Raw genomic sequence first — 17,230 nt, forward strand, 5'->3', positions numbered from 1 at the left:
TCATGAGCTTCTAAAACCCGGTGAAACTGTGAATACTAATCGCTACAGACAACAAATGATCAATTTGAACTATGTATTGATCAAAAAAAGACCATAATGGGCCAGAAGACATGGCAAAGTATGTTTTTTACACGACAATGCACCTGCACACAAAGCAACACTGGTTCAGGATACAATCAAAACACTTGGCTGGGAGCTGCTACCCCACCCGCCGTATTCACCAGACTTGGCCCCTTCCGATTACTATTTGTTTTCATCAATGGGACACGCATTGGCTGAGGAACACTTCGATTCTTACGAAGAAGTCGAAAATTGGGTGTCTGATTGGTCTGCTTCAAAAGAAGAACGTTTCCATTGGCGCGGCGTCCACAAATTGCCTGAAAGGTGGTCAAAATGTGTAGAAAGCAATGTTCAGTACTTTGAATAAAATGTTTTTACTTTTCAATTCAAAATTACTGTTTCATTTTCACAACAAAACGCTCATTTCATACCGGTACAACTGGTAAGTAGATATAGCTGTGCCAAGGCACCCCCATCCTGCCTCACTCAGTTCCTCTTGGAGCGAAACTACGGGTTGGCGACGTCTTTATCTTACAGATTCGCGAAACCTTGAACGGAGAATGCTAGACTGCTTTCATGAAAGAGGGACGACTTATTTTGCGTGCCCATCTCCTACTGGTCCGTAGGCCCAATCCTGAAGACCTCGATGAGTCACTATAATGCGGTCTCCTGTCATCCTTGGAGACTTCGCACCGAAACGTCAGCGGGGTGGAGGGGTGGAGGGTGGGGGGGCTGGCCCAGTTCGGCCGCCGGGCAGCCGAGTGTGTCGCCTGTCGCCGGGCCACTTCCTGGACCAGATGCCCGGTCGCAGATAGGCCGCCCCCCGGTGAGACGGTGCGACCACTTTGCATTCGCGGCGCGCCCTCGCGGCCGGCCTTACGGTTCCCGCGGCCGGCGCTGCGTCTGCGGCCAAATCACGAGCGCGGCGCGGCGCAGCATCAGGGCAGATGGCTGGCCCGGCCTCCAGGTCAGGTGGCCGCCTGGAATGTCGGCCGCGCCGCGACGCGGGCGCTGCCAGCGGTGGGCGCGCAGAGCCGCTACCCCGCAGGCTCCCGACTCCGCACTCTCCTGCTTGCCAGACCTGCCCAGCCGCGAAGCTCGCTCCAGACGAATGCATTTCTGTGGCTTTGCCACCGAGTGAAAACACAAGCTTCATCTCCGGTAGTAAACCCGGTCACTAACGTCATAGACAAACTTTTACTAGGGCTTGTCGTAAAGTTTAAATTGTCACCTCGAAAGTACACTGCCGGAAAAAAATAGTACAGCTGTAAAGACGACGTCGATTTTGATCCGATGGCAGCATATGCTACCTGAGGGATAGTACATTTACTGATAATGGTTTCAGTGTCATCCGCCAACAGATACTGTAGTGACATAGCTATCAGAGCGCCATCTATGTAGTAAATGAAACCCCAACACCCAGCTTAAAGAACACGAAAGCAGTTGGTGTGTGGGCAGTAGCAGATCACGCACTGGGACCACAGTACCGCCGGATTGGAGCCTCTAAGACTCAAGTTTTGTCAGTAATTATTACTGTGCTAAGATGTACACTCCTGGAAATGGAAAAAAGAACACATCGACACCGGTGTGTCAGACCCACCATACTTGCTCCGGACACTGCGAGAGGGCTGTACAAGCAATGATCACACGCACGGCACAGCGGACACACCAGGAACCGCGGTGTTGGCCATCGAATGGCGCTAGCTGCGCAGCATTTGTGCACCGCCGCCGTCAGTGTCAGCCAGTTTGCCGTGGCATACGGAGCTCCATCGCAGTCTTTAACACTGGTAGCATGCCGCGACAGCGTGGACGTGAACCGTATGTGCAGTTGACGGACTTTGAGCGAGGGCGTATAGTGGGCATGCGGGAGGCCGGGTGGACGTACCGCCGAATTGCTCAACACATGGGGCGTGAGGTCTCCACAGTACATCGATGTTGTCGCCAGTGGTCGGCGGAAGGTGCACGTGCCCGTCGACCTGGGACCGGACCGCAGCGACGCACGGATGCACGCCAAGACCGTAGGATCCTACGCAGTGCCGTAGGGGACCGCACCGCCACTTCCCAGCAAATTAGGGACACCGTTGCTCCTGGGGTATCGGCGAGGACCATTCGCAACCGTCTCCATGAAGCTGGGCTACGGTCCCGCACACCGTTAGGCCGTCTTCCGCTCACGCCCCAACATCGTGCAGCCCGCCTCCAGTGGTGTCGCGACAGGCGTGAATGGAGGGACGAATGGAGACGTGTCGTCTTCAGCGATGAGAGTCGCTTCTGCCTTGGTGCCAATGATGGTCGTATGCGTGTTTGGCGCCGTGCAGGTGAGCGCCACAATCAGGACTGCATACGACCGAGGCACACAGGGCCAACACCCGGCATCATGGTGTGGGGAGCGATCTCCTACACTGGCCGTACACCACTGGTGATCGTCGAGGGGACACTGAATAGTGCACGGTACATCCAAACCGTCAGCGAACCCATCGTTCTACCATTCCTAGACCGGCAAGGGAACTTGCTGTTCCAACAGGACAATGCACATCCGCATGTATCCCGTGCCACCCAACGTGCTCTAGAAGGTGTAAGTCAACTACCCTGGCCAGCAAGATCTCCGGATCTGTCCCCCATTGAGCATGTTTGGGACTGGATGAAGCGTCGTCTCACGCGGTCTGCACGTCCAGCACGAACGCTGGTCCAACTGAGGCGCCAGGTGGAAATGGCATGGCAAGCCGTTCCACAGGACTACATCCAGCATCTCTACGATCGTCTCCATGGGAGAATAGCAGCCTGCATTGCTGCGAAAGGTGGATATACACTGTACTAGTGCCGACATTGTGCATGCTCTGTTGCCTGTGTCTATGTGCCTGTGGTTCTGTCAGTGTGATCATGTGATGTATCTGACGCCAGGAATGTGTCAATAAAGTTTCCCCTTCCTGGGACGATGAATTCACGGTGTTCTTATTTCAATTTCCAGGAGTGTATATATATATATATATATAAGCCAACTTCTGGGCCTTAGTCCTAAATAAAGCAGTCAGTACGGTGAGGTACAGTACAAGCTCCACGACACACTTCTGCGCGCCTCTGCGGCCTGTTGCAGCGGTCACCCTGCGATCCGTTGGAAGCGACCGTTGCCCCAGCATCAGCAGAGGCGCCGCCGCCGCTACACGCGCAGCTCTCCCAGCACTCCAGCTTGCCAGACATTGCTCGCTGAAGTGGGACGCTCTGTCATTCCTTTGCCGCTATGAGGAATCTCGAACTTCATCTTTGGACGGGCGGGGAGTAAATAATTTTTCGTATGTTTGTAGATACATGCCTGCAGTCGCGATATACATTCAAATGCCCGCACCACAGTCCCTTAGCACACCTCTAGAGAAACAAAATGTCACAGTCCCTGATAATAGTTTTAACTATCACCGCGAAAACAAAGCTACGTATTTAATTTTTGGTTTGTTTGCAACCACGTGTCTGCACTGTGTAACAGGAGCCCAGCATAGACCTCCAAACAAACGAGAAATTAAAGACGTAGTTTCTGTTGTTGCGACCGTAATTAAAACTAAGTTGTAGGAATCTGCATGAGACGCAATTGCCTATGTGTGTTACAACCGATTTCTCGTATAAACCATTTTCACAGTATCTGTGAACAACAAATAAGAGCAACTGCAACAGAAATTCAGAGTACATTCATCTGAAATGCGAGATTGTATAAATTAATACTTACAAAAAAGTCATAGTTTAGTTACTTGTCATGTTAAACTTCGACGTGGCAACGTTATTAATACAGGCTTGTATCTCAACAGAACCGCTCGCCACGAAAGTATCACGCCTCATTATTACTTTTTCTAACTTAAAAAACGATTATAACATGTTTTTTTCGTATTACACATCACCTTACACATTCCAAAAAAAGGTAGTAACTAACAAGCAATCCGTAATCTGGAGCAACTACAGTGGTGGTATTTGTGAAGGCACAGTTTTAAATGATCGTCAGATGAATTGTAACCAGGCCAGTGACCATCAGAAGACAAGAGACGTATTATGAAACGATCCAATTCAACGAGAATACATGTCAATAGAGTAACTTAGTGGAGCTTCATACAATCAGCAGGAATGATTTATGTGTTGGAGATATGTTTTTTTGTTTTCGGCAACTGCGAGAACAAGCCGAAAATTTCAAGTCGGTGGGCCACCTCACTGGCTCCTGCGTGTAAAAAAAAAAAAAAAGTCTGAGCAATGGATTGCCTCAACGATGGATCGCCAACGAGAGGGATACGGAACTCACAATTCACAATTTGTCTCCAAAGTCAGCCCGAGCTTACGGTAAGCATTTTTTTCCGGTGGGGGGGGGGGGGGGGGGGAGGGGGGTTGCAGTGCCCGGTTTATGCGCCTCCCCTACCAACTACTATGTAGGTGAAATGTGACGCCGGATAGCAACATGAGTGAACGCAGTAACTCCAGACACACACGAAAAAGAAAGGGACGAGTTTGACTGTCGTCTGTATATTTGACGTTCGTCTGTTATAGGGCCAACTGATCATTTGTTAAAGTAAAATTAAAATTGTAATGGCACACGTAGTTGCACGAACTATCCCAAGATCGTTTGAGCATGTTCGCCTCCATACCTCTGTGTCCGCCTTTGTAGCCCAGTTGTCACAGCGTGTCTGCCTGCTACTCATAGGACTCGCGTTCGATTCCCGTTACTGCCACAGATTTTCCTTATTGGAAGGACTGGACAGGTGTATTCAGCTTCGTGATATTATTTAAGGAACTACTTGATTGAAATAGCGGCTCCAAGGTCCAGCCAGAAAGCCAATAACGATCGGAAGAGGGGTGTGCAGTCCCCCCCATGCCCCTCCGCACCTTATCCAAATGACGCCAGTCGTAGAGGATGACACGGCGGTCGGTTGGTCTCGACTAGGCCAGAACGCGGAGCTTTGTTCTGCTTTGTATGTGTTTGGATACCGTTGTAAAATTAGGTTGTTCATTTCAAAATAAAAACTTTGTGAGACTATGGCTAAATTAAAATTATCCCAAGATTCCGTCTTCACTCAAGTAGAAATCGGATGAAAGTTATTAAAAAATCATTTTCTATCTGGTAAGTCATTAATGTTGATTGACAGCAGTGGTGCCCGATTCTTACAGACCGCTGGGGCACGACAGATATTACTTCACCGACAGTAGACGACACTCCTTCGGGAAGGCTGTGCTGCTTCCTGCTTGTCGATACATTTTGAGTCCAGACAACTCCATTAGAACTACTGATAGCCTTGGGAGAGCCAGCCCTTACAAAACTCTACCATCTGGTGGGCAAGATGTATGAGACAGGCGAAATATCCTCAGACTTCAAGAAGAATACAGTAATTCCAATCCCAAAGAAAGCAGTTGTTGACAGGTGTGAAAATTACCTAACTATCAATTAATAAGTCACGGCTGCAAAATACTAACACGAATTCCTTACAGATCATTGGAAAAACTGGTAGAAGCCGACCTCTTGGAAGATCAGTTTGGATTCGGTAGAAATGTTGGAACACGGGAGGCAATACTGACCCTACGACTTATCTTAGAAAATAGATTAAGGAAGGCAAACCTACGTTTCTAGCATTTGTAGACTTAGATAAAGCTTTTTATAAGGTTGACTGGAATACTCTCTTTCAAATTCTGAAGGTGGCAGGGGTGTACTGAGACAGGGTTGTAGCCTCTCCCCGATGTTATACAATCTGTATATTGAGCAAGCAGTAAAGGAAACAAAAGAAAAATTTGGGGTAGGTATTAAAATCCATAGAGAAGAAATAAAAACTTTGAGGTTCGCCGATGACATTGTAATTCTGTCAGAGACAGCAAAGGACTTGGAAGAGCAGCTGAACGGAATGGACAGTGTCTTGAAGGGAGGATATAAGATGAACATCAACAAAAGCAAAACGAGGATAATGGAATGCAGTCGAATTAAATCGGGTGATGCTGAGGGAATTAGATTAGGAAATGACACGCTTAAAGTAGTAAATGAGTTTTGCTATTTAGGGAACAAAATAACTAATGATGATCGAAGTAGAGAGGATATAAAAGTAGACTGGCATTGGCAAAGAAAGCGTTTCTGAAGAAGAGAAATTTGTTAACATCGAGTATAGATGTAAGTGTCAGGGAGTCGTTTTTGAAAGTATTTGTATGGAGTGTAGTCATGTATGGAAGTGAAACATGGACGATAAATAGTTTAGACAAGAAGAGAATAGAAGCTTTCGAAATGTGGTGCTACAGAAGAATGCTGAAGATTAGATAGGTAGATCACATACCTAATGAAGAGGTATTGAATAGAATTCGGGAGAACAGAAATTTCTGGGACAACGTGACTAGAAGAAGGGATAGGTTGGTAGGGCATTTTCTGAGGCAAAAGGGATCACCAATGTAGTATTGGAGGGAGCGTGGAAGGTAAATATCGTAGAGGGAGACCAGGAGATGAATGCACTAACATATTCAGAAGGATGTAGGTTGCAGTAGGTATTGGGAGATGAAGAAGTTTGCAGAGGATAGAGTAGCATGGAGAGCTGCATCAAACCAGTCTCTGGACTGAATACCACAACAACAACATACATGGAAACGATGTGGTACTGAATGAGATGTATATCGGGAGTCAGCAACACCGAATGAATCCGGTTTGCTCTGTTCGTGGCACTGAGGATATCACGTGCGCGTAGGACGTAGCCGACAAAAGTCTTCCCCCCCAGTTAGTGACCACCGACATGCAAACAAGTCCATAAGCTCCCTGATCCAGCGTTTGACCACAGGACCGGAGGTCACACGTGGAGGCCAGATAGAGGCAGAGCGGCTGATCTCGACTGACCAGTCCAGCTGGCTCCAGAAGGAGCACGCTCGGTCGGCTGGCTGCTGCCGGCGCGTGGCCCAGACTGGCCGTGTAATTGCTGACCGGCGGCCGTTCTAACTCCTCGAGGGATGTCCGAGGCGGGGGTCAAGGGCACAGCCGAGTCGCGGGGTCGCACGCGCTCGTCCCATAAGCACTCCATCTGCAGCCGTGGCAGCCCGCTGTCCAGTCGCTGAGTCCGGTTACAGAGGATGGGCGCCCGTCCTACCTGTTTTAAGAGATGACCGCCGACCCTTCGCGCACGCGCCCTCGCACTAGGGAACGTGCATTGAAAGTGGCCGTGCAGCGATGCGCGCAGGACGTCTTTCCGCGGTCATAAATATCCTGCCCTACGGATGGACGCCGCGTTCTTTTGAGGCTCTGGCTCCTTTGACCAGGCACTCTCGGGGAGGGACGGATTTGCCGCAGGTAGGTCTGACCCTAACGAACTCCGCCGCAGTCACAAGACAGCAAATACAATCGCAGGGAGATTCCCTTCCCCTCACTCAATTAAAATTCGTCGTTACGAACACCTGCATCGCATTCATCGCCGCCAACGCCGTTTTCATAACGGACAGCTTCCAGATTCGGGCAGCAATATTTCGGCAAGAAACCATCGTTCTTTACTATACACTTCTTCTTCTTCATGTGCCGTCTCCTCTAAGAAGGTTGGCTGTCATCATGGCAATTTCTGATCTTGATTTGGCTGATCTAAGGAGTTCTGACGTTGAGCAGTTGTACCAATTTTTTAAATTGTCAATCCAGGATGTCCGTCTTCTACCCCTCGTTCTCTTCCCACAAATTTTCCCTTCTAGTATTATTTGCAATATTTTGTAATTTACTCCCCTAATAACATGGCCTAAATATTGTAGCTTCCTTACTTTAATAGTTTTAATTAATTCTTTTTCCTTTCCCATTCTTCTTAGGACATCTTGATTAGTAATCCTCGACACCCAACTAATTCTAAGTATTCTTCTATATGCCCACATTTCAAAAGCTTCTAAACTGTTCATGTCCTTCTTTTTCAATGTCCACGCTTCCATTCCGTATAGTAATTTTGAGAATACATAACATCTTAGCAACCTCATTTTTGTGTTTAAACAAATGTCTCTCGAACAGAATGCATTTTTCATCTTATTAAAGATACTTCTGGCCTGTCCTATTCTCGATTTAATTTCTTCTGAGCTTTCAATATCCTCATTTACAATTGTTCCAAGATACTGGCCATTAAAATTGCTACACCACGAAGATGACGTGCTACAGACGCGAAATTTAACCGACAGCTTTTCAGAGCATTCACTTAAGATTTGCGGCAGTGGCGACACCTACAACGTTCTGACATGAGGAAAGTTTCCAACCGATTTCTCATACACAAACAGCTGTTGACCGGCGTTGCGTGGTGAAACGCTGTTGTGATGCCTCGTGTAAGGAGGGGAAATGCGTACCATCACGTTTCCGTTGATAAAGGTCGGATTGTAGCCTATCGCGATTGCGGTTTATCGTATCGCGACATTGCTGCTCGCGTTGGTCGAGATCCAATGACTGTTAGCAGAATATGGAATCTGTGGGTTCAGGAGGGTAATACGGAACGTCGTGCTGGATCCCAACGGCCTCGTATCACTAGCAGTCGAGATGTCAGGCATCTTATCCGCATGGCTGTAACGGATCGTACAGCCACGTCTCGATACCTGAGTCAACAGATGGGAACGTTTGCAAGACAACAACCATCTGCACGAACAGTCCGACGACGTTTGCAGCAGCATGGAGTCATTTTTTCGCATGAATCCAAGTTCTGTTTACAGCATCATGATGGTCGCATCCCTGTTGGGCGTCATCGCGGTGAACGCACATTGGAAGCGTGTATTCGTCATCGCCATACTGGCGTATCACCCGGCGTGATGGTATGGGGTGCCATTGGTCACACGTCTCGGTCACTTCTTGTTCGCAATGACGGCACTTTGAACAGCGGACGTTACATTTTAGATACGACCCGTGGCTCTACCTTTCATTCGATCCCTGCGAAACCCTACATTTAAGCGGGGTAATGCACGACTGCATGTTGCAGGTCCTGTACGGGCCTTTCTGGATACAGAAAATGTTCGGCTGCTGTCCTGGCCAGCACATTCTCCAGATCTCTCACCAACTGTAAACGTCTGGTCAATGGTGACCGAGCAACTGGCTCGTCACAATACACCAGTCACCACTCTTGATGAACTGTGGTATCGTGTTGAAGCTGCATGGGCAGCTGTACCTGTACACGCCATCCAAGGTCTGTTTGACTCAATGCCCAGGCGTTTCAAGGCCGTCATTACGGCCAGAGGTGGTTGTTCTGGGGACTGATTTCCCAGGATCTATGCACCCAAATTGCGTGAAAGGGTAATCACATGTCAGTTCTAGTATAGTATATTTGTCCAATGAATACCCGTTTATCATCTGCATTTCTTCTTGGTGTAGCAATTTTAATGGCCAATAGTGTACGTTTTTCATCCTTTAGTTTAATCTTTTCTAATTTTTTCGTCGTATACAGAGAAGCTTTCGTCTTGATCTCCTACCCACCCTCCCCCTTTTTTTTAAGGCATGTGCATGTAGAACCCACCTCAGCTGCTGTTACGAATTGGTCTAATTTCCACTTTCAGCTACGTTCATCGAACATCTGCTGGTGACAAGCACCTAGGCTTTTACAAAGTGCTTTGTTCCAGAAGTTTCAATAGCATGTGGTTTTCATGTGTACCAAGGCACTCTGCATCGGTCACCTCAGAATGAATGCAGTCGCTAGTGGAGATTAAAACATTTCTTAATAGCAACCGAGGTGGTGTTTTAAGTATACCTTGAAGTATTAACAAGTGAGGCAGCACAATGCGGAACACATCTTTCCTTTCTCCCGTTTCATTCCCTTTGCCCATCGACATTTTTAAACTCTGTTCTGTTTTACAATCTGCCCTGACATTCCCTTTCGCTACGAACCAAACTAACTGATTAATTTTCTTTAAATCGCCAGGTTCCACATGACCTTGTGAGCAGAAGCTACTCCGTCTTGGAAAAAGTCACCACATAGTTCAGAGAAAGGTAATGAGTAAATTGAAAACTAAAGAAAGGATACTATAAAATTTTAAAAAATTGGAACAATATACAGGGCTTGGATAAAAATACCGATACACCACAAACAGTACTCATTACCATGCCTAATACGGCGCAGGAAAGCCGTTGGCATTCAGAACACCTTCCAGTCATCTCTTACAGTTCCTGTATGATTTTCAGTGGAGTCTATTCTTCCCGCAAAATAGTGGCGAGTTCACGTAACTGTTATGGAGGTGGATAGTCATCACACATCATTCTCTCCAAAGTTGACCACAAAGACTCAATAATATTGAGATCCGTTTACGGTGGTGGTCTGGGAAGATGTGACATTTGATCCTCGTTATCGCAAAACCAGTCCTGGACGATGCGAGTGAACAGGGTTCTGCCGTCTTGTAACTCAGCATAACCATTGGGGAACAAACATTGTGCCATGAGAAGGACCTGGTCAGCAAAAATTCTCACTTTATCCTTGCAGTAACGCGACCTCGCAGACTAACAATAGGGTCCATGGAATATCACTACTGACTGTCCATACCGTCGTCGAACCCCTTCCATGTTTCACTCGTGGAACGAGAACTAGCCCAGAAATATGACTCATCAAGCCGAATTTGCTTCCACTGCTTTATAGTCCAAGTTTTATGGCTTCGGCACCACGTTTTCTTGACCCGGGCATTTGCATCACTGGTGTATGGTTTTGGAATTCCACCTTGTCCTACAGTTCCCTGCTTATTATTTTGGTGCTGACAGCGTTCGCGAGAGTGACATTCGGTTCAGCAGACTTTTACAACTGGTGTCCTCTTTATTTTTCGTCACAATTTTCTTCACTAACGATCAATCAGGACCACTCAACACACGTTTCCGTCCGCGGTGTGACTCGGCTGCTGATGTTTTTTCACTTTCCCTGTATGCGGCGAAAATCTTCGACACGGTGCCTCTTGGAAAACGAAATACTTAGAATACCTTGGTTACGGAAGCGCCCACGAAGAATGTTCCCATGTTCCAATTCAATTAGCCGCTTACCTTTGCAACGTATTGAGGACATTGGACAGATGACGCTTGTGGCCATAAGCAACAAGGCAACCTGCAGGCTTGGTTAGCATTTGCATTTATGTTGTCATGCATTCCTCGGTGTGGTTCCACACTTTTGTCCAACCCTTGTTATCAGCTGTCTATAAAAAAATTGCCTGTGTGTGAGATAACTGAATATATTGATTTCAAAAACTTCCCTTCATATAACGTGTTCTCTAAGTATCCCATTCAATTGGCGAGCAACATTGACTGTTGGTTGTCCCTGTGTTACCAGGTGAACAGTGCCGTGAAATAAAACTTTAAACTTCATGAAATGAAAATTTTGAAATGAAGAAATTGAATCCAATTAAATCCCAAAAGAAACTAACTGTGTGCACAATGAAAACTACGTAACTAAAACTCAGTATCGCAGTAAGTTAAGAACGTTGCGTGATATGAAATGCAATGTTTGACACGGAGTATCGTCAGAAATATATTATTGCACTCCTCGGAAGAAATAATTCTTTTCGAAATTACCGACATTGTTCAATGAGAATTAATCTGGTTGCTAGCGCGACGCATGACGGTCTCGACTACACACAGTCTGCCCAAGAACGCAACGTGAGAAATAATAGTGACTTACCTGTATCTCTTGCTCAGAATGCTGTTTTTTTTGTGTCTGGAGTACGGAAGTTCTCGAAAGCAAATCCAAATCAGTAGATGCAGCAGCTAAAAGAAAATAAACTACTCGCTAGTATTATTTTTTGTTTTTGCTTATCAGAAACAATCGTGACTTCGTGTGGCGTAAAGTGCAATGGACACATGACAAAATATTCAAACCTTTACTATGAATCAAGGAGGTGGGTTTTTCTTTAAAGAAAATCCTTCTTGAAACGTTAAACTCTGATTATTGACAAAAAAGGAATGTACAACATAAAACATTTCATTCTTGCGCATGCCTTCGTTTCCTTTAAAATTCCTCCAAGAACATCTCCATAAATATGAAGAACGAGAAAGTATTATAAATGAGTTTTCATCTCCATAATAAAGTATACCAGACAGTTTCTTCCATATTCACAAACAGCAGATCTGATCCCCTGAAAAACTCAGCTGCTTGCTGCTATGCCTCAAATAAGAACGCCCCGGCGCTGCGCAACTGACTGGCAAGTAAACCACAGATGAAACTAAAGACAGAGTCAAAGATCTTATTCACTGCTCAAGCAGTGCGCTTATTCATCTTTGTCCCAGTATAGTAAAGGCGAATTATTTACAATAGCTGAAAACATATGAGAACATCACACTGTATATTACAATAGATATCACAGTGCAAGGCTTCTAAACTGCTGTCACAACGCTTGTACAGAATAGAAGGCGTGTATCACGAGGAAGCATTTAGACTTACGTTTTAAAATCTGTGGCTTATTATTCAAATTTTTCAGTTTTTTTTTTACATCTGCTGTTCGCTGAGAGAATATAACAGCTTTTGAATGAGACCGTGTTATTAACCATCAGTCCAGTGAGAGAGTTAATGTGCAGGGATGACTGACGTAAATATTTTGTGAGTTTTCAGGCAAAACAGTTGGATACTGTTAGTCCAACACAAGTAAGATTTTTCCTTGTAAAAATTCTACGAAATTGTACGTTAATGAACTATATTGCTTGCAAGATAATAAGTTCTGCTTCCTTATCAGACAGGTCTGACAGCAAGATGGAAGATGCTAAAATGCTGACAAATAATGTATGTTTGCCGGAAAGTTCTTCCGTGTTATCAGTTCAGTCGATTATCCAATTTTAGGTTACCTACTAAGCTAATGAAGCGAACTTGTAGCGAAATCTTAGAGATATTAATCGTTGCACATCGAGGATATATCGTTTTTGTTGAAGAAATAAGATATAACTGTGTAAATATACTGTCTGATATTATTGTATAAGGTCGCCCCATAGTTCATTCTGAAGATTGCCGGTGCAAAAACTTACTTTGCCCTGTAGACTTCCGAAAACAACCAAAAGCTGTTAAATACAAGTCCCTCTGCTCACTTACGAAAAAGCTCGTCTACACCTGTTGTGTTCCTACCAACACATTTAAACGTGTGTGTGTCTGTGTGTGTGTATGTGTGTGTGTGTGTGTGTGTGTGTGTGTGTGTGTGTGTGTGTGCGTGCGTGTGTGAGTCGGTGGTTCAAATAATCATTGTAGCACCGAGGTAGCCAACCGTATGCTTTTTCTAATATATGCTTTGTCTTCTTTTTCAGACATTTTACTGGTTATTTGTCGCTACCGACTTTTCGCAAAGCATAACGTACGCTTCTGCCGCGTTAGGTAAGTTTATTCTGACACGCAAGTTACTTCGCATTAATGTTTTTTGTTCGTCCCTAGAGCCCTTTTCTAGGGAAATGGTTTTATGTTGTTTCTTGTATTAGAAGATATGTGAACTGAATTTTTCTTTAATCTGAAAGCTAATAACGTTGTGCAGCGCACGAGAACAAAAATCGATAAAATAGTATATTGATCAGTCACCTCATCTTTCCTATTATTTACGCACCTGATCACTAAATGTCGATTAGAATCAACAGTATTTTCTTTCCTTTTAAAGATTCCTTTACAGGATATTCCAGAAGCAACATGAGAAACGCTCCTATGTTCTGAAAACAATATCCCTGTATTCCAGTTAACAAAAAATCTAAACTATGTTTCTTTCGTAAGCTGCAAAACAATATCTGTTAAATATTCTGCGTCGCAGTGCCGCCTTTCTTCAAATTAGTGCCATTTCGGGAACCTGCAGACGTGAGCAAGCATCTAAAAGTAAAAATGAAGATCATGAAGATTGGAATAAAAAAAAAAAACGCGATCGAGACAGTGTTTTGTTCATAATACCTGTACGTTGGGTTGTCCCGAAAACGATTCCACAGTTAATTAGTGACCTGAAACGTGCAGAATACACTAATTTCTTCATTTCCCGATTTATAGCAGTTGAGTTTTGCAAAGGTAGTGTGGGTATTCCAGTCCAGGTAGTGTTCTATCTGTAGGTCCAAAACCTGAATACTAAATGCTTTTTGTATTTCAGTATTTAAGCGGATTATAATTATAGCTTGTGGAGGACTATGAGGAGTACTGAATTGTAAACACTGAGCCTTATCAAAATTAAGTGGTACTCCATTCATCTCGATCCATGTGTTGATGTATTCATATATTCCATTAATCATCTTCTTAGTAAGAGGGTAGTATTATTTTTATTACTGAAACGCACTATCTCCAAAAAGAAAAAAAAGCTCTTACGCGTTTGCACAGTGGAAGTGTAAGAAGATTTGCGTTTGTTGCGAACAGTAAACGATTCACAATTGATCACTCTGGTATGCTATGGCCGATTGCTGTTGTGGGAAAGCATTGCCGTTGAACGATCTTAGGGAAATGTAAAAAAACAGTCGGACCAAATGTTAATTTGTGTTACCAATGACAGCTCTGTTCAAATGTGATTGACTGTAAGGTAGCACCTATAATTAAGAGAAAGAACACGATAACATTTGATTACAAGATAAGTAGTGTACATCTGGAGCACGCAACATCGCATAAATGTTTAGATATAATAGTACGAAGCGATATGAAATGGGACGAGCACATAAAATTAGTATTACTGGGACGCGTAGAAGAATTATTGCAAGGGTTGTTTGAAAGTGCAAAGCATCTGTAAAGGAACTGTAGTTCTCTTTCAGTGTTCGAAGTTCTTATCAAATAGGAATGACGTCATACATCAAACGAATTCAGAGACCCGCTGCTACGATCGTAACAGTCGGTATAATCTACACGAAAGTGTAACAAAAATGCTCGTGCAATTTGAATGCGAATCCTTGCGAGACAGACGACCTAGTCCCTACGAAGCACTGTTCGGTAAATTTCGATATTTGAAAGCGTGGTGTCTGTTCTTTCGAAAGAGCAGACATCAAGCAGATCCCGCAGCTGTGGAACACTATAGGTAAATTGAAAGGGGGTTACTGCTGTCAGGCCGGCCGCTGTGGCCGAATGGTTTTAGGCGCTTCAGTCCGGATCCGCGCTGCTGCTACGGTCGCAGGTTCGAATCCTGCCTCGGGCATGGATGTGTGTGATGTCCTTATGTTAGTTATGTTTAAGCAGTTCTCAGTCTAGGGAACTGATGACCTCAGATGTTAAGTCGCATGGTGCTTACAGCCATTTGAATTTACTGCCGTCAGCTGCAGCGGGACATTAAGCGGAATCGGCGGCGACGAGCGAAAATGTGTACCGAACGTATTTGCGCCTTCGCACTGAAGAAAGTGGATCCATTGCCCAGCCAGGCTTCTCAGTTATTTGAATGGTGGTGTCTGTTCCTTCGGAAGAAAGGACGACGCATATCCCGAAGCTGTGAAACACTGTATGTAAATTGAAGGCAGATCACTGCTGTCAGCTACAGCGGTACATTTCGATGAGAATGTGGATCGGCTGTGAGACGTACGGAGATAGTCCGTGCAGTTGCGATAATTCTGTGTCGATTGCGCAGTGTTTACCGCGCCTGCCTAGTAAGCAGGAGGTCCTGGGATCGAACCCCGGTCCGGTACACATTTTTGTTCGTTGCCGCTGATTCCGCTTAATGTCCCGCTGCAACTGACAGCAGTGATCCCCCTTAAATTTAGATAACCTTTATTTGGAAAAGACAGTGCAGCTATTGCGCTCTTGCCACAGTTATCTCATGTATAATCACCAGAGTACACAAGAGACATTAGGGCGTGTGCGGTGTTTTGTAGACACTCATTTTTCTTTCGCTCAGCAATCAAATGGAATGAAATCGTTAATAGTGGTGCGATATACCAACACCGACTCAAAGGAAGGCCTCGGCGCTTGTTCGTGACGTCACGTCAGCTAGGCACGGCGAACGCCAGGTCTGTTGCGGGCATACTCATAATGGTGGTGTCTCCCTCTCTGACACAGGAAAATGTGAAACTATTGGCGGTAGTTGACCAACACACATTGTTCTGAGAGATTTCTGCAATCAATCAATTGTGCAATTCATTACACTTCTTAACAAATAGTGTACTCCTGAACTTAAATTGCCACCTGTTTTAAGAATTGACATACAAAAGCAACTTCATGGTGCAGCAGCAATAGAATTCGTGCTTCATTACCTTATTTGTAAATCTGAGGAAGTTACGTTTGTACTGGGTTGCTTTTACAAGAAACTGTGAACACATTGGTGCTCTTCTTTAGGTATCTTGGTTGACTATGGGGTGAGGAGCACTGAATGTTAATGAAATATCTTGCGATTGTACACGTTGGGGGAGGGGATGGGGGACAGAAGAAAAGGAAAAAAAGATATACTTGTTTTATCAAATAAAATTTTTTATCTTATATAGTTTCTCCTTTCAGTTGCAAGAGGGCCATATTTATCTTTTCTAATGTGCATGTTTAAAAAAGTTTAAGCTCAGCGGTATTTTCGATGTATGAAGCTATTTTGTTTCCTGTTTAGAATTCCTTTCGTTGGAAACGACTGTAATCTAATGACTGGCAACAGTTGGACATTTACACATGTAAATTAGTTCACATTTCCAGTGGCAATGTCAAACGAAAATAAATAAATAAAAGAAACGAGTTCATTGTAAGGGGGTTGGGGTAAGTTTCGATAACAAAATGGATCAAGTAAATATTGTTACTTCAATGTACTATTTCCGAAGCTTGCAATGCCTCAAAACACTTCTCATATTGATCTACGTTTGTTTCGACAGGATTCAGTAATACAGAACTATGATCTTCATTTGTAGCTTTACGATGGTAAGAAAATCTTTCATCTAAATAAAACTTCAGAATCCAAAACAATACCAAACATTTTGTCCAAAAATAAGAGACTTCTAGTGATAAGCACGCCCAGGCGTTTCTGCCTGCAACAGACCTGGCGTTCGCCGCGCCTTGCTGACGTGACGTCACCAACAAGCGCCGAGGCCTTCCTTTGAGTCGGTGTTGGATATACCCTCCGCCGTGCACTGTACGGTGGCTTGCTGAGTACGTACGCGGATGGGAGGCACGTAGAGATAAGATATAAGCACGGGACAGGAAGGGACGAAGCAGCCAAACAAGTCGGAGGGCTAACTGCGGAACGTGGAGTGGGATGAACGCCTGCGGTCTTCGAGCAGCTGACTCAGCAGGTGTCTCCTCCGCCAGCATTCCGTGTTGCTGTCTGAAAGTCTTGACGAGCTTCCTCCCTAACTGCGCAACCTTTTCCGCATTGATGACCAGATGAG

The sequence above is a fragment of the Schistocerca cancellata genome, chromosome 7 (assembly GCF_023864275.1).
Source record: "Schistocerca cancellata isolate TAMUIC-IGC-003103 chromosome 7, iqSchCanc2.1, whole genome shotgun sequence".
Classification (NCBI taxonomy): domain Eukaryota; kingdom Metazoa; phylum Arthropoda; class Insecta; order Orthoptera; family Acrididae; genus Schistocerca; species Schistocerca cancellata.